The sequence below is a fragment of the Lissotriton vulgaris genome, chromosome 3_1 (assembly GCF_964263255.1).
Source record: "Lissotriton vulgaris chromosome 3_1, aLisVul1.2, whole genome shotgun sequence".
Taxonomy (NCBI): Eukaryota; Metazoa; Chordata; class Amphibia; order Caudata; family Salamandridae; genus Lissotriton; species Lissotriton vulgaris.
Genome location: NC_141689.1, coordinates 1,594,364,788 through 1,594,386,680, shown reverse-complemented (window position 1 = coordinate 1,594,386,680; position 21,893 = coordinate 1,594,364,788).

Below are 21,893 nucleotides of genomic sequence, written 5' to 3'. Positions count from 1 at the left end.
GAAGGGACTGAACATATTGGGTTGATTCCACCAGGGATTGTCCAGAATGGTTTTACGCCCAGGCACAGGTGAACAGGTAACAGTGATAAGAGATCCCAGTGATATTGAAAGACTAATAAATGAGTTTCCCAAGTATTCTCAGTTTAATTTGGAAAAATAAATGTTTTTCAACACAAAATAAAAAGAAAGGAGCATGCCAAGCCTGATAAGCATGAGTTGGGATTTATTCTTTTCAGTGTCCATGATGAGTTGGAGAAAGAACTGTAAGGATTTCACATCAAAGGCATTAGTAAACCTATCAAATCCTTGTTGTAGCTTTCTTCGTTGGTGGTTACAAAAAAGAACAAGCATTTGCAATGCAATGTCTTTCCTTTGGGATCTTGTGTGTATTTAGCAATGCAGCACATTAGCCTGGGTGATGACACATCTACTGTTCTTTACCATGGAGGGAAAGTAAGCACCAAACTGTGTGACACACCAGATATGGGAACACAGGGAGAGAAATATTGCCTTTCAGCTGGAAATGGTATAGTCCAAAGCTCTGTTTTTAATATAAAATCAGGGCCTTCAGTGGTCATATCACTGAAAATACAAGATTTGAAAAAAATATTATTGTCTTCGGATGCTCGTGGAAGACAATTTCTATGGACTGGAATCTAGAGAATGCTAAAGTTATTCTGGTATTTTACTGACCTCTGCTGTTCATTTTCTATCAATAAAGTTAAATAGGGACAGTTGCCAGAAAAATTAAAAAAGAAAGTCCCTCAACAGAAAGCAATTCTGGAATTTTACTGGCCCGTACTGGCCGTTTTCAAGACAGTTAAATAGAGGGAGATGAACAGAAAAAAAAGACCCTAAGCGGAATCAGATAAGTCCAATGGCTGATCTCCAGAGCCCACAAAGTACATACACCTAAAAGTATATACTAAAGTATATACAAGAGGTATTGAATGCTCAACCTAAAATAGGTGAGTTTAGGATCTGCAGTGGCCTCAGGGCCCTTCAGAAGGAAATTTGGGTTGGTTCATATCCACTCTCAAAAATCAGTGAGATGTTGTCAACTATTTCTGGAGCAAAAATGTTCACTGAACTTGAAATATGGTCAGCTTTCCATCACATAGAATTAGCTAATGAACTGTCTGTTTTTGTGTCTCCTTGGGGGAGATATCAGTATTCCAGTATCCTGTTCAGCCTTGCATCAGCAGAATCAGTGTTTCAGGGCCTCATTACCACTTTGCTCAAAGGTATTGTTAATGTTTCCGTTTTCCAAGATGACATGTTGATTCATGCAAGTGAATGAGTTGAATACAACAACATTTTGGGGCAGATTATTATGGCTTTTGATAAAGATGGAGTGGTGCTCAAAAGAAATGGCATTTTTTTAAGTCCTCTGTGGAATATCTGGGACATGTCAATTTAAGTGTCAGAGTATAACCGGAACCAGGTTTGGTAGAGTCTATTTAGGATGTACCTCTTCCTGGGGATAAGGTAGCAGTCAAATATTTTCTTGGCTTCTGTCAATTTTACTCCCGATTTAATCCAAAGTTCGCCATTAGAGTTAGACCAATTTTCAAATTATTGAAGGCCAACACTGATTTCCAAGGGGATGATTCTGAGTGTGTGGCTGCTTTTACACAAATTACACAGGAGTTGACTAAGGTCAGTGCTCTTAAACCTTATGATCACAATCTTAAATGTTGTTAAATAATAGATGCTAGCAGAGTGGGTGTTAGTGCAGTTTTCACACAGCAGTTTGGTGAAGAGGAGCACACAATTAATTATTTGGTCATAGGAAAGGAACTTCCTGCCTGCTGGTGGGCCATTGAGCAGTTTGAAAGTTATCTGTGCGGCAGAAATGTCATCCTACAAATGGATGATAAACTGTTAGTTTCCATCCTAAATGGTACCAAAGTCAAGGGCAGCACTTCAAGGATCACAAGACTCTCAGCTAGGTTGCTTCAGTTCAACTTTGTGGTGGTTCACAAATGAGGCGTGAGGAGTGTGACAGTGGATTACTTTTCTAGATATTCTACCATGATAAGTGATGAGAGGGCTGTTACACGATACCGGTCTCAGGATGCTTGTTTCAGTTCCAGGGAAGACATAACTCGGCAGTTCGGGCCGGACTGTTCCGATGAGGCATTAGGTCAAGACTGATTTGCATATGGCTGTGTCTGAACTGAGGTTGCGAAGTGAGCTAAAAAATGATGGTGGATTCAACCCAGTTCTGTGACTGGGGGAGTGTCTGGAATGTTTTAGCACTTCGTCCATCATTTCCTTGTCTTTGCTTTGTCGGCCCTAAGTTGGCAGGGTATGCCCAGACGTGGGTCCCTTGCTCGCTTTGCCACCGGATTCCAGCTAGCGTGGCTGATCAGGGCGGTTAGCCCGAAACCGGTCCCAGGATGCATGTTTCTGGCCCAGGGAAGACATGGCTTGGCAGTTTGGACTGAATTGTTCCTGTGAGGCACATGGTCAAGACTGATTTGCATATAGCTGTGTCTGAACCTGGGTGGCAAAGTGAGCTAAAGAACGATGATGGATCCAACCCAGATCTGTGACTGTAGGTGAGTGTCTGAAAAGTTTTAGCTCTCCGTCCATCATCTCCTTGTGTTTGCTGTGTTCGCCCTAAATTGGCAGGGTAGGCCCAGAAGTGTGTCCCTTGCTCACTTTGCCACTGGATTAAAGCTAGCCTGGCTGATGAGGGTTGTTAGCCAGAAACCGGTCCCAGGATGCTTGTTTCCAGTCCAGGGAAGACATGGCTTGACAGTACGGCTGGACTGTTCCCATGAGGCAGAGGGTCATGACTGATTTGCATGTAGTTGTGTCTGAACTGGGGTGGTCAAATGAGCTAAAGAACGATGATGGATTCAACACAGTTCTGTGAATGGGGGTGAATGACTGAAAGTTTTAGCGCTCCGTCCATCATCTCCTTGTGTTTGCTGTGTTTGCTCTAAGTTGGCAGGGTATGCCCAAAAGTGGGTCCCTTGCTCACTTTGCCACTGGATTCAAGCTAGCCTCGCTAATGAGGGTAGTTAGCCAGAAACCGGTCCAAGGATGCTTGTTTCCAGTCCAGGGAAGACATGGCTTGACAGTGCAGGCTGTACTGTTCCCGTGAGGCAGAGGGTCATGACTGATTTGCTGTGTCTGAACTGGGGTGGTGAAATTAGCTAAAGAACGATGATGGACTCAACAAGGTTCTGTGACTGGGGTAAATGTCTGAAAGGTTTCAGCGATCCATCTATCATCTTCTTGTGTTTGCTTTGTTCGCCCTAAGCTGACAGGGTATGCCCAGAAGTGGGTCCCTTCCTCACTTAGCCACTGGATTCAAGCTAGCCTGGCTGATGAGGGCTCAAACGAATGTCCTAGTAGAATGCTGTGTTTTAGTGTATACAATGGCCATTAGCTACTAAATGTGTCACTAGTGCTGCAGTTCAAATTATGTTGTGGTTCTATAGAACCAAGCCTCATTCCGTCCCAGGTGTGACCCCTTTTGAGTCTCTTGAAGGTAGAAAACCTGCTATTCAATTAAGGCCTTCATGGATGTCGAAACTAATAAAGAATCAGTCATCCATTAAGGAGCGAGTTGTCATCATTCATTCCAATGTAGAAAATATCACAAAGTAAGCAAAGGTTTTATTATAATGTCAAAGAAGTGTTTAAAACTTCCACTTAAGGTGGGAGATTGGACACACATTAAGACTTCGGGATTTGTTAAGAAAGGTGACCAAAAGCTCTCCAATCCTGTAGTTGTAGGCAAAGTATGTGGTACTGCTGTGAGAGTAATAGGGTGCATTTTGTGAAATAAAGCCAAGGTGGTCAAATTCCTCGAGGGCTCAAATGATTCGATGCATCTCTTCTGCTGCATGACCCGAATTCACACAATGCTCGAAACCTCAGATTAAAGTACTTTGGTTCAGCTGGACTAACTGGGTCCTGTATCTGGCTCTTGCTCCATTGCAGTCAGCCTGTACGTTTGACTTTGTCCCTGTCTGGCTCGACCAGGTATCCCAATTTAGCACATTATGCTTCTTACCACTATTTTTACTTACAACCTTTAAAGGTCAATATCCCAAGTTCTACTTATTGGAGTTTTTTTATTTTGATCTTGTTGATTTATTAAATTGAACTCTATTTTTCTAACCTGGTGTGGAATCTTTTTGTGTGGTATTTTCGCTGGTTTGCTGTTTGAAGTGTTGCACAAATACTTTATACATTGCCTCTTAGCCTGCCTGCTCTGTGCCAAACGGCCAGAGGGTGAGCACAGGTTAATTTAGGGGTTGCATACTTCTTACCTTGACTAGGATTGGAGTTGCTGCTTGAGTAGGGCTCATACCCCAGTCAAACAACAACCCAATTTCTAACAACATCAATCTCTTTGACACCATTGCTTGCTCATATTTGGGTCATGGACATTCTTAACACTTCTGGATATGGTCATCATCCTGTTTTAGGTCTGGATTTTAGGAATACAGCTACCTAACAGTACAACTGCTATATACATAGAGTGAGCTCTGGGTTTAGCTCTTTCAGTCGCTGGCTTTTTTTGATAAGTCTCTTTCAGCCATTTACTTGAAAGTTAGTCAATCACATCTTGGCTCCAACCACTGACGTAATCATCCCTCACTTAATGATATTGGCTTTTCATGTGCTTGCGTTGAACTTCATGTGGAACTACTTTGCAACATTATCCTTCTGCTACTCCTGGGGCTCCCACCTCTGTGTGTTTCTGTCTCTAATGTGCTAACACTGCCAGCTTCAACTTATTAAACATAAACCTAGTGGTTTTCCAATATTAGTTTTTCTGAATTCCATTTCATTCTCTCTATAAAGTCCTGGAGACCCAGGTTAATGTATAAGGATTTTACCTCCTCCTCTAGAAAGAGGTTTTCTTCACAAAGAATAGAGCGTTGGTCATTAACAGTGACCTGTTATTTGTAATTGTATAGTGTAATGCATTTGCATTTGTATAGTGTAATGCTTAGGACTGAAAAGTGAAGCCTTCTTTGAAGTCCAGAAGCTGTATTACAAAGAGTGTCCTAGGAGCGCAAGAGGCATTGGTACCTCCTTCTGACACCTCGGGGCACTGTACAATTACAGAAGGGAACACGGATTCTTGTGCGGACTTTCTTAAATACAGAACATGCTGGCACTCACTTTTTGCCAATGCAATCATTATGGGCATGCATTGTGGCCCAATATACAAGTGAAGACTTTGCATTTGTGGACATGACATTTTACCCAGGCAGGCACAGAGACAAAATAGCTGTTGTGAGATGGTGCACCGTCAGTGGTCTTCCTATCAACTCGCCAGCTGAGTGGTGCACATCAGTCAGAGGGACGTCCCGAGCCATACACCTGTAGGCAGGTGCATTCACGCACTGAACAAGCCTGCAGGAACATCTCTGTCCCTCTTTAAACTGAGGTCGAACCTCGGAGTGCAAGTGAAAAGCAGACAAGTGGCTTTAAAGAGCCAGTTTGCCTTCCATGATTGTACTGTTTTACAGTGCAGGTGCCGATTTGCAGCTGCACTCTGAACAGCACAATCACAATACTAGGGGGGCCAGTCTAAGTCTGTGCATGGGACCCAGTAAAGGGTGTTCCTGCTGCACAGAGGGAGAGCGCGTCATATATATTTATTGTTTATTTAAGGTTGGTGTGCACTTATTCAAAACAACGATAGTTTGTTTTTTATGTCTATACACCATGTGACTCACTGAGAAGGTGGAGCATCACATAGCAAAAAAAAGTGTATAAAAATGTTTGTTGACCAGGTGTGCGGTGTGTGAACAAGAGCACTAGTTGCTCGAAACGCGTCACCCGAGAGGTTGGAAATAAATCTCCCTTACTGCAGCCTTCTGGGTCCGTGTCTTCATTTTTGGCAGGAGTGTGCTGATTGAAGATTTGTTTATATATATATATATATATATACACACTATGGCTCAGGTCTCTACTGTGGTGGTTCCTTAGGTTATGCAATGCTCACAGGGATAAGTCAGACGATTCCATGTTGCTTAATGTCTTCTTCGAGAAGCATACATGGGCATATTACCAAGGGCCATTATCGCCGCATTAGCGGGACTTTTTCCCGCTAATGCGGCGATCATTTCATCGCCCTATAACCAAGCTGTCGCTAACACCAGTTAGCGACAGCTTGGAGGTGATAGCGGGCATTTAGGGGCCCACTTTGCATGTCGCTATCTCCAATTACCAATTTTTGGAAATATTCGCGCTAAGCGCGAATATCTCCAAAAGCTAACGCCTGCCCTGAGCAGTTCTTAGCCATGTTATCCAATGGTAGGTGGATAACATGGCTAAGAGCATTAGCTCGGAAATGCATGAATATCGCTGATTTTTCAGCGATATTCATGCATTTCGGCCGATTTCTATCGCTTAGGAGATAAACCTTGATAATAGCAAGGCTCCTAAGCCATAAAAATAGGCGAAGCACGGCGATACAATTATTGCCGCTAACCAAGCATAGCGATAATTATCGCTTATGCTTGGTAATATGCCCCACAATTCGTTACAACACACTTACATCTCAGCATGGCAACTCAGTTAAGTACTGTGGAGTAACAGTCAGTATGGCATGATTATCAACTTTACATTTTGCATTTGCATGTTTTTCCCTGGGTTCAAACCGTTTCTCTCCTAATGTCACAGGAAACATATATTTCTTGCGTATTAGCAGTTTACGGGCCTGTTGAGGATGAGAAAGAGTGTTTTCTTGTTTTTCTCTCCATACAACTCAAAGTTCCTCACGGAATTCAGAATAAGCAGATCCTTATATCTTTCTATATTGGCATGTGTTGAAGACAGTGGCTTTAACTTTCGTCTTGACCTGACTCATTTTGCTTACCGACTTGCGCCTTCTTTTGTGCCTGGTAAGGCCTGTTTCTGTCAGTTTCTGGGCCGAATCACAAAACATTATTGACCGATGCTACTTCATGTCCTGGTGGTAAGTTTAGTGTGGCATGGTGCAACTCGTATTGTGAAAGCAGATTTGTGAAGGTGGTTATGTGTGACAAGAACGTTTGTGCATATATGTTGTGCAGCATTTTGTTCTTGTGGTGATGTGTTCTGTTTTGTTTGTGCCACTCATCCCCTTTTGTTTCACTTTTTTATGTCGTGCATTGTTGCAATGTTACGCAGTTGTCATTTATTGTGACTGTGGTCAGGGGTTCTGTTTTGTGAACTGTGATTACTCTGATTTTGTATCATGTACTCTGGAGTTTTGGATTCTGTGCCATTATTTTTCGCTTTACTACTCCTTGACACGTTGGATTTTCCTTAGTCAGTAGCTTAGTCATACATCTCAGTTACTTTACATAACATATGTGTATGGAGGTGATTTATTTGGATTTTCCTCAGTCAGTAGCTTAGTCATACATCTCAGTTACTTTACATAACATATGTGTATGGAGGTGATTTATTTATTTCATCTGTGAATCATTCATGCCACATGACCTTGCTGTTTTGAAGTGTATTTAGAGGCATTTCCATGTGTGTCGATGAGTTTGTGGATGACAATCAGAAGTGTATTCAGTAAAGAGTTGGCAATGTTTGGAATATCCTCATTAAGTATGGACTATGGCAAAAAAGAAAAAGTGATTATGCTTTGATTACCTAATGATTCTCATAGTCTTACTCTTCATTATCAGTACTCAGCCATAACATGAACAGGTGTGCTGGCTCAGCTCAGAGCCAAGTTTTTTTTATGTCTGTTTAGATGTCTAGAGATCCTCCGATTAACTCAGAGTTAACACATGAAATGCAGACAGCCGAAGTCGAAAACAGGGAACAGGGATTTCCTCTTACTGTCTGCAATTTATGGTGTCTGAATTTCATGCATTACCTTGGAGAAATTCTGCGTTATGCATATGTGCTTTGAACAGGTCAAACATAAAAAAACAGGTGTTCTGTCGTCTTTGAGCCAGCGCAGAAGCTCATAATGCACCCCTATGCTCCCTGGCTTCCGCCTTCTATATAGTTTTCACCAGATTTGATAATGCTGTTAGAGCAAGGGGAACGACTAAAAGCAAGTATTAACTTTGGAGGGCCAGCAGGGTTGTATGTTTCTGAAACTTTAACTCCCCTGTTACACTGAAGACTGTGACAATGTAGAATGGGAACTAGTCTAATGAAATTACTAGCATGTATTCAAAGAGTTACATATTTAGGGCCTGATTCACAAACTGCACTTTGTTGTACGTTTTGTGGCACTACAAAATGTACTACAAAGTGCTATTCAAAAACTACATGTGGAGTTTACGCATCTGCAATTGCCTATATGTGTGTGTGCAGAGTTCTCTGCCGCACTGTGGAGTCTCTGCACACTTAAGTATACATTTTAGTATGAAATGTGGATGGTACTGGAGGAAGTGGGTGGAAAGAGGGGCAGACGTAGTCCTAAAGGGGGTGGTATTAAAAAAGAGTAAGAGTGGTTTAAGTAGGACCTGAAGGGGTTTCTTGGAGGGATATCCCTCACCCACACAAGAGTAAGCCAATTGCTCAACTGCAGGGATAGTGACATGTAACAAAGTTTAGTAGTAAATTTACACTTGAAGTTTGGGAATACCTAAAAGTAGTAAACTTATTCCAAAGTGTAATGTACTCAAAAGTGTAAATTACCTTTTTTGGATCAGGCTGGGAGTAGTGAACCAGTAGCCATTATCTTCCTCTTAAAAGGCCTTAATGAGAAATTGAATGGATTTCTCATTAAATTTGAGACGTTTGTGTAAATCAGGTACAGATGTGCACAAATACAAAAAATATAATCAATAGAATAGCAAGTCACAATTGTTATTGTACAAAGAATGAGCTGATCATACATCCTATGTAACTTAGTCAACAACCTGCAAGTTTATGATTTTACAATTTCTAATGTCGTACTTAAGTTATTGCGCTTCCACATTTGTATTTCGCCTCGAACAATAAAACCACTGCCACTGTTCAGTAAATAAAAAAAAATATTAGCTTATTATTTTCTATAGTTTTTATTTGAATCTTTTCTCAAGATTTTGCCACGATCTTCACAGATAAAATAGTGACATTTAAAATGGCTAAAATAAGTATTGAAAAAATACGATCCGCATGATAGAAATACCACAGGGCTTATTTATTAGCCCGTGTGTCACTTTTGCACCGCTGGTGCGTCACTTTTTGTGACGTACCAGCAGTGTAAAAAATACGCCTTGTTGTGCCATGTTTACGAAGTGACGCATCTAGGTAGATGCGTCACTTTGTAAATGTAGTATACTTGTAAAGCGCACAGCTATCCCAGGACTGTAAAACGCTGTGGAAGCCTTCCTGGCTCTCCCTGTGAGATGCCCCTCCTGGGCACCCCCAAGGTGAAGCCTGGCATCCCAGTGTTGTTGGGGCCATTGTGGAGACTAAGCAAGCTATTGCCCAGAGTTGCAGCGTGGGACCCATGATTAGAGTAGGCGCCGAGGCGAGAATTATCGAGTCCGCAGACATTGAGCCATGGACCCTGCCGCATCGGGACTTGAACGCTGGTCCCGGGCCTGATCTCTGCTTCAGAGTCTGCCGCTCTAACCAGTGAGCCACAATTCTCACTTTGTAAACCCATGCGCTACATTATACCTGCACCAGGTATAATGTATGCAGGGGGGGTGTTCCCAGGCAAGAAAGGGTTGTAGAAGAGACACAGTGAAATCTACCAGATTTCAATGCGCCACTTCTAGGATGCAAATGCGTCAAAATCTTACGCCTGCCTCACAGCAGGCGTAAGACTGACGCAAGCCCTTACACATGGGGCTTGCTCCATGTGAAAGGACACATTGCTGGAGTTGCGTCACTTTTGTGGCACACTCCAGCAATGCGTCACTTTGACGCCATACAGGTACATCAGAAATACAGACGTATCTGTAACTCCTTGCGACAGGATGCGTTATAAAGTAAATGTTACGCATCAATCATGTCGCAAGGAGGGCGCACTAAGAAGTGACGAATCGCTGATTTCACACAGCGATGTGTCACTTCTCATAAATGAGGCTCCACGTTTGCAAGTATTTAAGAAGTTCACATTTCACTCTGGTCTTTCATTCAGCTGATCATTCTAATTTCCTGATGAATGAGGTTACGTCCAGTTGCCAGTCCTTACTGTGGATTACATTTCTCTATTAGCCAATCCAAAAAGCAGGCATTAACCTGGCTGTATGTGATGCCGGGAACTTCGGCACAAGGGTGCGCAGAGTCTTGTCAAATGGTTAAAGAAATGTCAAGCTTTTAACAAACTTCTATCCTTTACGTCTTGTACAATTTAAAATTGATAAGTCCTTGAATCATTAATGCCTTTGCAAGATTGTGGTTTTAAATTACGCTCAATATTGCATGAGTACGATGCGAGCCAAACGAATTAAATCATTCACCTACAACTTGCTGAAAAATTACATTCACGCGTTCTAAGGCTTTCTCCTTGAAAGAGACATTGTTATGTCCGCTGACCTCGACTTTGATCAGATACTAATTATTGGCTCCTTTGGTTTGATCCAGCCCCACTCATATAAAGAGTTGTCACAGTAACAGCTGGTTCTCCTGGGTGAGAAGGGATTAAGAGCAATGACATTTTTATTCAAAATAACATTCTTTCCTTGAAAACCTCTCTCCCGGTGGTATGAGTCACACAGGAAGCAGACGCTGACAAGGTAAAGCAGAGGTAAGGAAGCCAATGAAAATGCCACTGATTCTGAAAATGGCATTGATCCCTAGAAAAGAGGGGCTGCATCCAAGCATTCTTTGTGACTAGCCATGCATGTACTAATCCAGCTCATCGACTTCAGATTAAGCGCTACAGGCAATCATTTAGTGCTAAATGCTTAAAGTGTCATTGCTAATTTTTCAAACATTTTCAAACATGTTCTTTGGTTTATTTTCATGCGACTAGGAACACAACATTGACTTCATGGTAACAATGCAAACCCCAGCCTTCATATCCTTATTGTCTACCTTTTCAGCTGTCAGCTATTCCTTTATGTCTTCTTCCTACACAAGTTACCGCTCAATTTTTTTTTAGCAAAAAACATAGGGGCAGATTTATGATAACTGGCGCATCCACAGGTATGTGCCAGTTATTTTGCGCCGCTGCTCCACCACCCATGGTGTGCCACATTTACAATGCGGCGCACCATGGGGCTAAAACGGCACAGATGCGTGACGCATCTGTGCCGTTAAGGTGGCGCATTGTTGGAGTTGCGTCGCAAGCGCGGCACAGCTACAGCAAGGCTCGGGGGTGCCCCATCTTTACAATGCTGCGCCAAGACCTACGCCTGACTGAGTGAAATCTTATAGATTTCACTCAGCCACTTTTGCAAGGCGCACCTGCCCCGGAACGCCCACCCTGCGCCAGAACGCCCACAAGCGGCGCAGGGCTTTACAACGTGACGCATCTGCCTAGATGCGTCATGTTGTAAATCAGTCGTAGGGATGCGCCACGTTTACGCCGCAGTTGCGTGACGCAAACGTGGCGCATTCTCAACATAAATCTACCCTATACTGTTTCCCTATTTTTTTCAGAGAGTGATCTGCGGTACCAGCCTTTGAAAACTGACGCAAGAACGTATGAAAGAACGTGTAATAAACAATCTGAAAATATAATATTAAAAAAACACTTATAGATGGAAGATTTTCATCCTTCTTGGCTCGTGCTGTAAAGTAGGTATGCACAGAAATTCACTGTTGATCCTGTTCACATCGGAAAAACTTTCAAACAATAGACAATGGGACAAAGAAAATGCAACAATTATTAACCATTCATGCTCCTAATGACTTTTATGGTTGAACTGGCCTGGCAAATACAAGAAGCCCTGGAAAATTGTTAATACTTGTCCTGTATTATAACGGTGGACCGGGTGCAGCATTCACAACTGCTGTTGGGGGAGTATCACCCCCACAATCAAGTAACATAAAAAAAAACAAAGAAAAATTCATTTCACCACAAACACAAGTTGACATTCTCTTCTAAACCCATGGATATGAGGGGGGAATGGAGTCACAATCCCCACAACATAATAAAAGGACAGGCTTTATTAAAGAAAATACTGCATCCTTTAAATATGATGTATTAATTCAATAAGGAAATTGTTAACTAGAGAAAGAGACATAGTAACAGATATCACAATTTAGGCGCCGATTACGATGTCAGTCGGGAAGCCTTCCGACCAAATCGGTCTCGGGATAGTTTCCGACCGATTACGATTCGGGGAATCCAACCAACCAATTACAATGGTTCCGAACATCGTTTGGTCGGACTCCCATTGACTTCACTGGGAGCCTAAGTTCCCAATGGGAGCTTGAGTTCCGACCAATTACACAGGCTCCCATTGAAAAAAGGGGTGGGTGGGGAAAATCGTCCACCTTGTAGCGGGCACCCAATGGTGCCTGACACACTGTGCATGGTCTGAGAGAGGGGACCCATGGGTACCCAAATAGGCCCCATTCAGAATACACCACGGGAAGGGGTGTCTGCTACGGGCTCCAAAAGCCGGATTCCAACAGTTGATCCATGTCAGAACAACTGATTCGGAAAGACTGTCCGATTCCGACATCGTAATACGTTGGTCGGAAAAGCGTGTATAGACCTGTACGAGTTGGCTCCGAACCACTCTGTTTCCATTCGAACAGAGTTGGATCCAAGTAAGAGAGTGCGAATGCTTTCTGACTATTGTGATAGGTCAAAAGGCTTCCCAAAATGGTCAGAAAAATGGCTTCAGAATCAGATTTGCCCGACCCGAATGCCATTGGGAGCTTTTCCAACTGATATCGTAAGCACCCCCTTAGCCTTTAAACCAAGTGCAAGTGATGAGGTCTTGTAGAGGAAACATCATGGTATCTGTTTCTTTAAAGTCTGCAGCTAATAATGTGGAAGTGTAAACTTCAAATGCTTGGTATATTTCTCTGTTTTGAATTAAATTAGTTTTTTCAAATATTTATATTCTCATATGTGCTGTACTAGCATGTCAGGTATTCTGCTCTGGGAAATACCAATCTTTAACTTTTCCATAAATGACAAATAGTGAAAAATCACAGTCCTGCTACACAGTTCATATACCTGAAACAACTTCAGCGTTAACATTTAGGCATTCAACATAACAGATTGTAGCATATACCACCTGGAATTATTATTTGGGTCCTATTCACAAAGGTAAATTTACATGTGCAGATCTACTCATGTGTAGATCTATTCGTACACATAGGTGTGGCTCTACACATTTTTTGCTATTGACCATTTCCGATTTCAGATTTACATCTAGGTGTAGACTTACAAGTTTAAACCTACTCCACAGAGGGGGTGGAGCCTCTTATGAATATATTTAAGAGTGTAAAAATACCACAAGTACATTTTTCTCCTTTGATTGAGATCTCCACAACTGAAAGTAAAGGGAGATTTTATACACTCTTTTTTATTTAAGAACTGTATTTTTTATGTTAAAATATAAATGTAAACACATTTAAAATAATATTAACTTGGACCTTATAAAATGTGTGTTAAATACTAACATAATTTAAAGTATTTATTTAATTTGCAAACATTCATTTGTACACAATAATTTAAAAAAATCCGTATCACTAACATATTGATTTCTATTAAAGTTGTTGTATACTTGCTTTAACTTTATATATTTAAATCTTTTCTGTCATTTTACCAATTTGCTGAAAAGTGTATTTATTTTTTACAAAAAAAAATAGGGACCTCAACTACAACATTTTGGCGCAAGGCAACATCGCAATCCGATCTCCGTCCAGAGTGCGGGGATAATGATAATTCTCGTAAATGCCCGTTGTGAATTCTCATAGTCGTAATCGTAGACGTTTGGTCTAAGTTTAGACAAAACGTCTATGTTTGCCTTCGTGAACTGGGCCCATAAATGTATAACTAATTTACCATTAATTCCCATAGGGCTTTAGTTTATTTCCCAGACTCCAATATTTTCTTTGGGACTGTGTTGCCGTGCCAGTGTGGGCCATGTGTGGGGCTAAACGTATTGAAAGGCCGGACTGAAGTACATTGGACTATAGTCAAGCCTTTTTTGATACCATTAGGACAGTAGTCACTGGAGGGGGAGGTGGAGAGCTCCACCCTTAGGTTTAGGAATTGCATTTTGCATTGTAGTAATAACGGTATCTTTATTATAATAATAGGGGTCATATCATGAGGAGCTGCACTGGCTCAGCGCAGAACCTAGCTCCTGTGTTTGTTTGTTTTTTGGAGCCTAGACATCTAAAGTTCATAGGTAAAACTCAGATTTTCTCAGTGTATATCCATGACATTTAGACAGATGAAGTTGTAAACAGAGCGAGGCAATCTCTGCTCACGGTTTCTGGCTTTTCAGGCTGAATTTCATGTATTAACTAGGAGACATTCAAAGTTATATGTATAAACCTTAGAAAACTGATGTTCAGAAAACAGGACTCCTTACCTGATTCAAAAACATGTTTTATATCTCAGCTAAGGCACACCTGTCTTTTGGTTTTTCCTTAATTTAGTTTATTAATAGTTTTTCGAACCAGAACTAAATTGAAAGCGGCGCCTAAATCTCTATGACAGTGCGTTAAAATGTTAGATGCAGAATTTCTTTTAAAGTTAAATGACACCTTCAGTACCTGCACAGGGTTTTTTCTTCAAATTTTATGTTATCAAAGTAAATGAGGTCATGAAGAAGACACTTATTTCAAACTCCTCTGACAACTCATGCTCAGAAATTCACCCCATCCTGTGCACATTGTATTCCTTCCGCCATCATAAACCCTTTTAACCTTTTCAAATTCACTAGCAGACTGTAGGGAATTTAACATTTTTAAAGATAACACTTTATCAGAAGTGCTTAGAAGGTTCTGTTGCTCAACAAGCCCCTTGCAACATACTTGCCAAGCAATTGCAAAAGGAGTATCACTTTTAACCAGATATTCCAGGTGCATCCCGCAAAGCTCAAACCACAAGCAGTTTACAAATATGAAAAGAGACAGTACATCGAGGGGTCAACGTTTCATGCATTCATATCTAGTTTTATAACGACCTTATGTGACCTTAAAGGTCATTGGAAACCTGAGTATTGTGTAAATGCATGAGGTAAACTGTACAGACGTTTGAACACACTTGCATCACAACAAATGTGAAAGCGCAATCTTATTTGAATGTCTAATGTTTTTAGGTTTATCAGGTGCTTTGTGTTACTTCACCTTCTGAACATTTCAAAGAGCTCGGAAGAACAACACGTTATCTGCACAGTATCAAAACCACTGACAGACGTAGAGAGGCAGTCAGAATTAGGGAATTTGCAAAATGAAGCCTACATTATTCAGGTGGTAGACATCAGCACTCGTTTTTGAGGCCGGGAACTATATACAAGCGATAAAAGACAAAAAATGGAGAATGAGGGAGGGAGGGGAAGATATGAGCAAGAGGGAAAGTAGAGAGAAAAAAAGAGCTTGCAACAGTTAGATAATGAAATATGAAGTGTAGGGTTATGGAAAAAGACATAAGGGAACCAAAACCAGGCATCCTTTGTATTCAGCAATCCCAGATTTCAACATTACCTGGGGTTAGCTCCTAAAAAATGTTTGTGGTCCAATACCTATTTTATTTTTTCAAACGAAAGCCCTCGTGAGACTCAGACAGGGCTGAAATGGCTACCAGGCATATTTGTGGGATAACAAGGTAAGGGCTAGTTTTACTGTCATGGGAGCTAGTTTTGCTCATGGTTATTCATAGTTTATTCGTTTTGGAAAACAAGGCATTATTTGTGAGGCCTGCTGAAACAGAACTGGTTTGAACTGGATTATGCACACGGACACCAAATGTGCCCAAGGTGCAGACTTTCAAGCACTCTCAGAGTGCACCCACCCAGCCCCAATACACTAAGGGCCAGATGTAGGTAGGCATTTACCGGTCGGTAACGGCCGAATTCGGCCGTTACCGACCGGTAAATGCAATTTGAGATGTAGGGCCCTGTATTTTACAGAATCGGTAAATTTACCGATCGGTAAATTTACTGATTCTGTAAAATACCGAATCGGTATTTTTTCCGATTCGGTAAAATTGATATGTAGGTGGGACTCTTCTGAGTCCCACAAGCATTACAGAATCGGTATTTTACCATCAAATACTATTTGATGGTAAAATACCGATTCTGGTGTGCATGCACATGTGTGCATGCACACCTGTGCCATATGACAGGCAGACCTGCCCTTAGGGCAGGTATGCCTGCCACATGGCCCCCGAACCTTTTTTGGGGGTGCTAAAGGGTGTCAAAGTGACACCCCCTGCACCCTTGTCAGAATCGGTATTTACCGATTCGGTAAATACCGACCGGTAATGCCCCATTCATTCCTATGATTATTTACAACAAGGGGTGGTGATGGACAGAGTCTCTGAAGTAAGCAGAGTACTCTCACCCAGTCAAGAGATCAGGGCTAGATCCAACACCGTTTTTTAGCTCATTGCACCATCCCAGTTTCAGAACCTGGCTGTATGCAAATTAGTCTGTCCCTGGCCCAGTGCATCATGGGAACAGGGCAGACCAGACTACAACAGCCAATTCTTACACTGGGAAGGAAACAAGCTTCCGGGGACCGGTTTCTGGCATTACAGCCGTCTTCGGCCCGGCTTGCTTGAATCCTGATGGTGCAATGAGCAAGGGACTCACATCTGAGTATACCCTTCCACGCTTAGGGTGGACAAAATTATTTACAACAAGGGGTGGTGATGGACAGAGTCTCTGAAGTAAGCAGAGTACTCTCACCCAGTCAAGAGATCAGGGCTAGATCCAACACCGTTTTTTAGCTCATTGCACCATCCCAGTTTCAGAACTTGGCTGTATGCAAATTAGTCTGTCCCTGGCCCAGTGCATCATGGGAACAGGGCAGACCAGACTACAACAGCCAATTCTTACACTGGGAAGGAAACACGCTTCCGGGGACCGGTTTCTGGCATTACAGCCGTCTTCGGCCCGGCTTGCTTGAATCCTGATGGTGCAATGAGCAAGGGACTCACATCTGAGTATACCCTTCCACGCTTAGGGTGGACAAAATTATTTACAACAAGGGGTGGTGATGGACAGAGTCTCTGAAGTAAGCAGAGTACTCTCACCCAGTCAAGAGATCAGGGCTAGATCCAACACCGTTTTTTAGCTCATTGCACCATCCCAGTTTCAGAACCTGGCTGTATGCAAATTAGTCTGTCCCTGGCCCAGTGCATCATGGGAACAGGGCAGACCAGACTACAACAGCCAATTCTTACACTGGGAAGGAAACAAGCTTCCGGGGACCGGTTTCTGGCATTACAGCCGTCTTCGGCCCGGCTTGCTTGAATCCTGATGGTGCAATGAGCAAGGGACTCACATCTGAGTATACCCTTCCACGCTTAGGGTGGACAAAATTATTTACAACAAGGGGTGGTGATGGACAGAGTCTCTGAAGTAAGCAGAGTACTCTCACCCAGTCAAGAGATCAGGGCTAGATCCAACACCGTTTTTTAGCTCATTGCACCATCCCAGTTTCAGAACCTGGCTGTATGCAAATTAGTCTGTCCCTGGCCCAGTGCATCATGGGAACAGGGCAGACCAGACTACAACAGCCAATTCTTACACTGGGAAGGAAACAAGCTTCCGGGGACCGGTTTCTGGCATTACAGCCGTCTTCGGCCCGGCTTGCTTGAATCCTGATGGTGCAATGAGCAAGGGACTCACATCTGAGTATACCCTTCCACGCTTAGTGTGGACAAAATTATTTACAACAAGGGGTGGTGATGGACAGAGTCTCTGAAGTAAGCAGAGTACTCTCACCCAGTCAAGAGATCAGGGCTAGATCCAACACCGTTTTTTAGCTCATTGCACCATTTTGGCCACTATAGGTGTGGCAGGGTATACTCAGACATGAGTCCCTTTCTCACTGCTCCATCAGGATTCAAGCAAGCCGGGCCGAAGAAGGCTGAAATGCCAGAAACCGGTCCCCGGTAGCTTGTCTCCTTTCTGGTGAAGAATTGGCTTGGTAGTTTAGTCTGCCCTGTTCCCATGATGCACTGGGCCAGGGACAGACTGATTTGCATATAGCCAGGTTCTGAGCTGGGATGGGGCAGTGAGATAAATAACGGTGATGGATCAAGCCCTGATCTTTGGACTGGGTAAGAGTGGTCTGTTTAACTCAGACACTCTGTTCATCACCACCCCCTTTTCTAAATCGTTTTTGGCCACTATAGGTGTGGCAGGGTATACTCAGACATGAGTCCCTTTCTCATGGCTCCGTCAGGATTCAAGCAAGCCGGGCCGAAGAAGGCTGAAATGCCAGAAACCGGTCCCCGGTAGCTTGTCTCCTTTCTGGTGAAGAATTGGCTTGGTAGTTTAGTCTGCCCTGTTCCCATGATGCACTGGGCCAGGGACAGACTGATTTGCATATAGCCAGGTTCTGAGCTGGGATGGGGCAGTGAGATAAATAACGGTGATGGATCAAGCCCTGATCTTTGGACTGGGTAAGAGTGGTCTGTTTAACTCAGACACTCTGTTCATCACCACCCCCTTTTCTAAATCGTTTTTGGCCACTATAGGTGTGGCAGGGTATACTCAGACATGAGTCCCTTTCTCACTGCTCCATCAGGATTCAAGCAAGCCGGGCCGAAGAAGGCTGAAATGCCAGAAACCGGTCCCCGGTAGCTTGTCTCCTTTCTGGTGAAGAATTGGCTTGGTAGTTTAGTCTGCCCTGTTCCCATGATGCACTGGGCCAGGGATAGACTGATTTGCATATAGCCAGGTTCTGAGCTGGGATGGGGCAGTGAGATAAATAACGGTGATGGATCAAGCCCTGATCTTTGGACTGGGTAAGAGTGGTCTGTTTAACTCAGACACTCTGTTCATCACCACCCCCTTTTCTAAATCGTTTTTGGCCACTATAGGTGTGGCAGGGTATACTCAGACATGAGTCCCTTTCTCACTGCTCCATCAGGATTCAAGCAAGCCGGGCCGAAGAAGGCTGAAATGCCAGAAACCGGTCCCCGGTAGCTTGTCTCCTTTCTGGTGAAGAATTGGCTTGGTAGTTTAGTCTGCCCTGTTCCCATGATGCACTTGGCCAGGGACAGACTGATTTGCATATAGCCAGGTTCTGAGCTGGGATGGGGCAGTGAGATAAATAACGGTGATGGATCAAGCCATGATCTTTGGACTGGGTAAGAGTGGTCTGTTTAACTCAGACACTCTGTTCATCACCACCCCTTTTCTAAACCATTCATTCCTATGGGCTTCAAAGCCCATAGGAATGAATGGGGCATTATTGGTCGGTATTTACCGAATCGGTAAATACAGATATTTACCGATTCGGTAAAAGGAACATCTGGATGTTCCTACATATCCACCCCTCAGATTTACCGATTTTTAATTACCGAATCGGTAAAATTCGGTAATTAAAAATCGGTAAATCTCATTTACCTACATCTGGCCCTATATCCTGTCTGGGAGGTGGTCACACCTCCCTGTAACAGGGTGCCTATTATGCTGCCTTCCTCTGCTCGAGGTTGGCTCAGAGAAGGTGGGCAGAAATGTGTCTCTGGTTGGCAGCATCCATTTTGTGCTGTTCAGGTCAAGAAGGCTGGCACCGGACAGACCAGTGACCCTACTTCGTTTCCGAAGGGTGGAATCATACCTTCCACACTGGTTACCGGTGTGGAGGTATGATTCCAAGGTGTTTGATACCAAATAAGATATGTGTCTATGCAGCCATTTTCGATATAGCATTTACTGCAAGGTTATAATGCACCTCTACGTATATGCCCGGCTGAGTCACAGACAGCCCGGGAGAATGGTCTCCGATGGCTGCAGAGAGGCTCTTTTTATGCAGGGGCACCCTCTCACATGAAACCAGCACCCTGCCTTCAGGATTGATAATAGTGAACCTATATCTAAAGTAAGTGGCGCAAGCACCAGCTTACACAGGCTGCAGTAGCAGACCTATAGTTCCAATTTGCATGGCCTCTCATGGGTGGCATAATACATGCTTCAGCCCCTGGGAGGCCTCTTGGGTTCCTATGCCCTTGGTACATGGGTACCATATACTAGGGACTTATATGGGTACCCAAGCATCCAATCTGGAGTGTACCAAAGTACATGCATGTCAATTTAAAGAAGAAAGCAAATAGACTGGGGTCCTAATTAGCGGGATCCCAGTTCGGCTAGTCAAAAACAGTGCAACATCCAGCAAAAAGTGGGGGTAACCACTTTCTTACAGAGCGTTCCTACAGTGAAATCATAAAGTACACTGCCTTCCCCTTACAAGTGTGTCCCCACATTATAAAGTCTACTCCATGCCACCACCCAACTCTACATAATTCGGCCAAACCATTCTATCTGTACCTGCTCCTGGGATGCACAGCAGGAATCTCCCCTGTGCAGCCCTTACACGGGTGCACACGCATGTGCACACATGTCCATGTGTGACCAGTCCGGTGCCCCTTATCCTGGCTGCAGTGCAGCAGCCTTCTTTGACAAGGCAGACACCGGTGAAATCCAAATGCAGTCTATTTCATCATGAGTGAGTGAGTCCCAGCTTATGAGGCTCCCCCACATAAAAGCTCAAAAATCAGGTGTTCAAAAAACGAAAAATCGAGCCAAGACATCCTGCGACCACGAGATTTAAAGTGTTCTGTCGTCCGGCTGGCAGTGCTGTTTAAAAGACTCATCATTAGCCTGAAACAGCACCGCCGTGGGACCACCAGTGCATGTTCCTGCACAAAAAGAAATTAACCATGTTTTGCATTTCTTCCTGTGCAGGAACTGGGGGTACAGAAATTGAGGGGGGCACCACCTGTGCCCCCCCTGCACTTACCCCCAAGCACAGGGGCAATAGGGGGGTCTTTAGGGTCCCCTTTCTTTAATTACCGACAGCCTTTTCTGCAGGGAGTGGGGAAAGTCATCATATTCTTAGTCTGCTTTTTTACCTCCATGGAACTCCACGGAGTGCCACTCCGCGTACTCCACCCACATCTAATTTATATAATTTTCCATGGAGCAATTTTTCATTGTATACTTTAAAGAATTTATAAGGTAAACATAGCTCATATTTAAGATATCTAATCTAGTCAAAGAAAAGTACTGAAGTGCAGTTAAAATGTTAGTTAAAAATGATCCATCCTTTATAGTAGGAAGAAACAGTCTGAAGCCACAAGACTCCTTAAAGACTTTTCTTTAGCATGTAGTATACAATTATACCATCTGAAAATAGCAGCTTGTCCTCTTACAAAAGTTCCAGTTATCAACGAGAGATTGAGGGTAAGTGTAGTGAAGACACTCATAGTCCCCCAGGCAATATAAATTAGACACTAGAAGAGTGTCAAAATTTCATTGAAGAAAAAGACAGCTGAGCATGGAAAATCTTATTAGATTTTTAGAAAGCCCTCACTCACCAACCTTGTTGGTGACATGCTTCATCATCGGACCCCACCGGGAGAGGCCGAGTGCCTCCCCGGTGTGCTGCGACGCCAGATTACTGCGGAGCTGGTTTTTTGTGAAGGTGTGGTGTACTGATTAAAAATGTCTAGATTGTCTCCAAAATAACTTTATTAAGTGGCCAATCAGACACATAAAAACAAGGTGTAGGAAATGGATCTGAATACATTGTTCAGCTATTTCCATGTAGTGGGGTCAACATGTTTCTGCCATCATGGTGTAAATTACCTGGCATTCATCTGGACCTATCAGCTAAACCTCAGCAGTATGGATTTGCTAAGGCCCAACCTAACCTGAGGATGTGAAAGTGAAAAGAAAAAGTATGTGGTAAAAGGGTGCAATCATATAGAAATATGTGGTTTGCTCTGTCTTTTTTTTTGTCCTCATCTCACCTTTAAGCGTTGTGCAGAATGTTACAGCCGTTTTTGTGCACCTGGGCACCCTCCG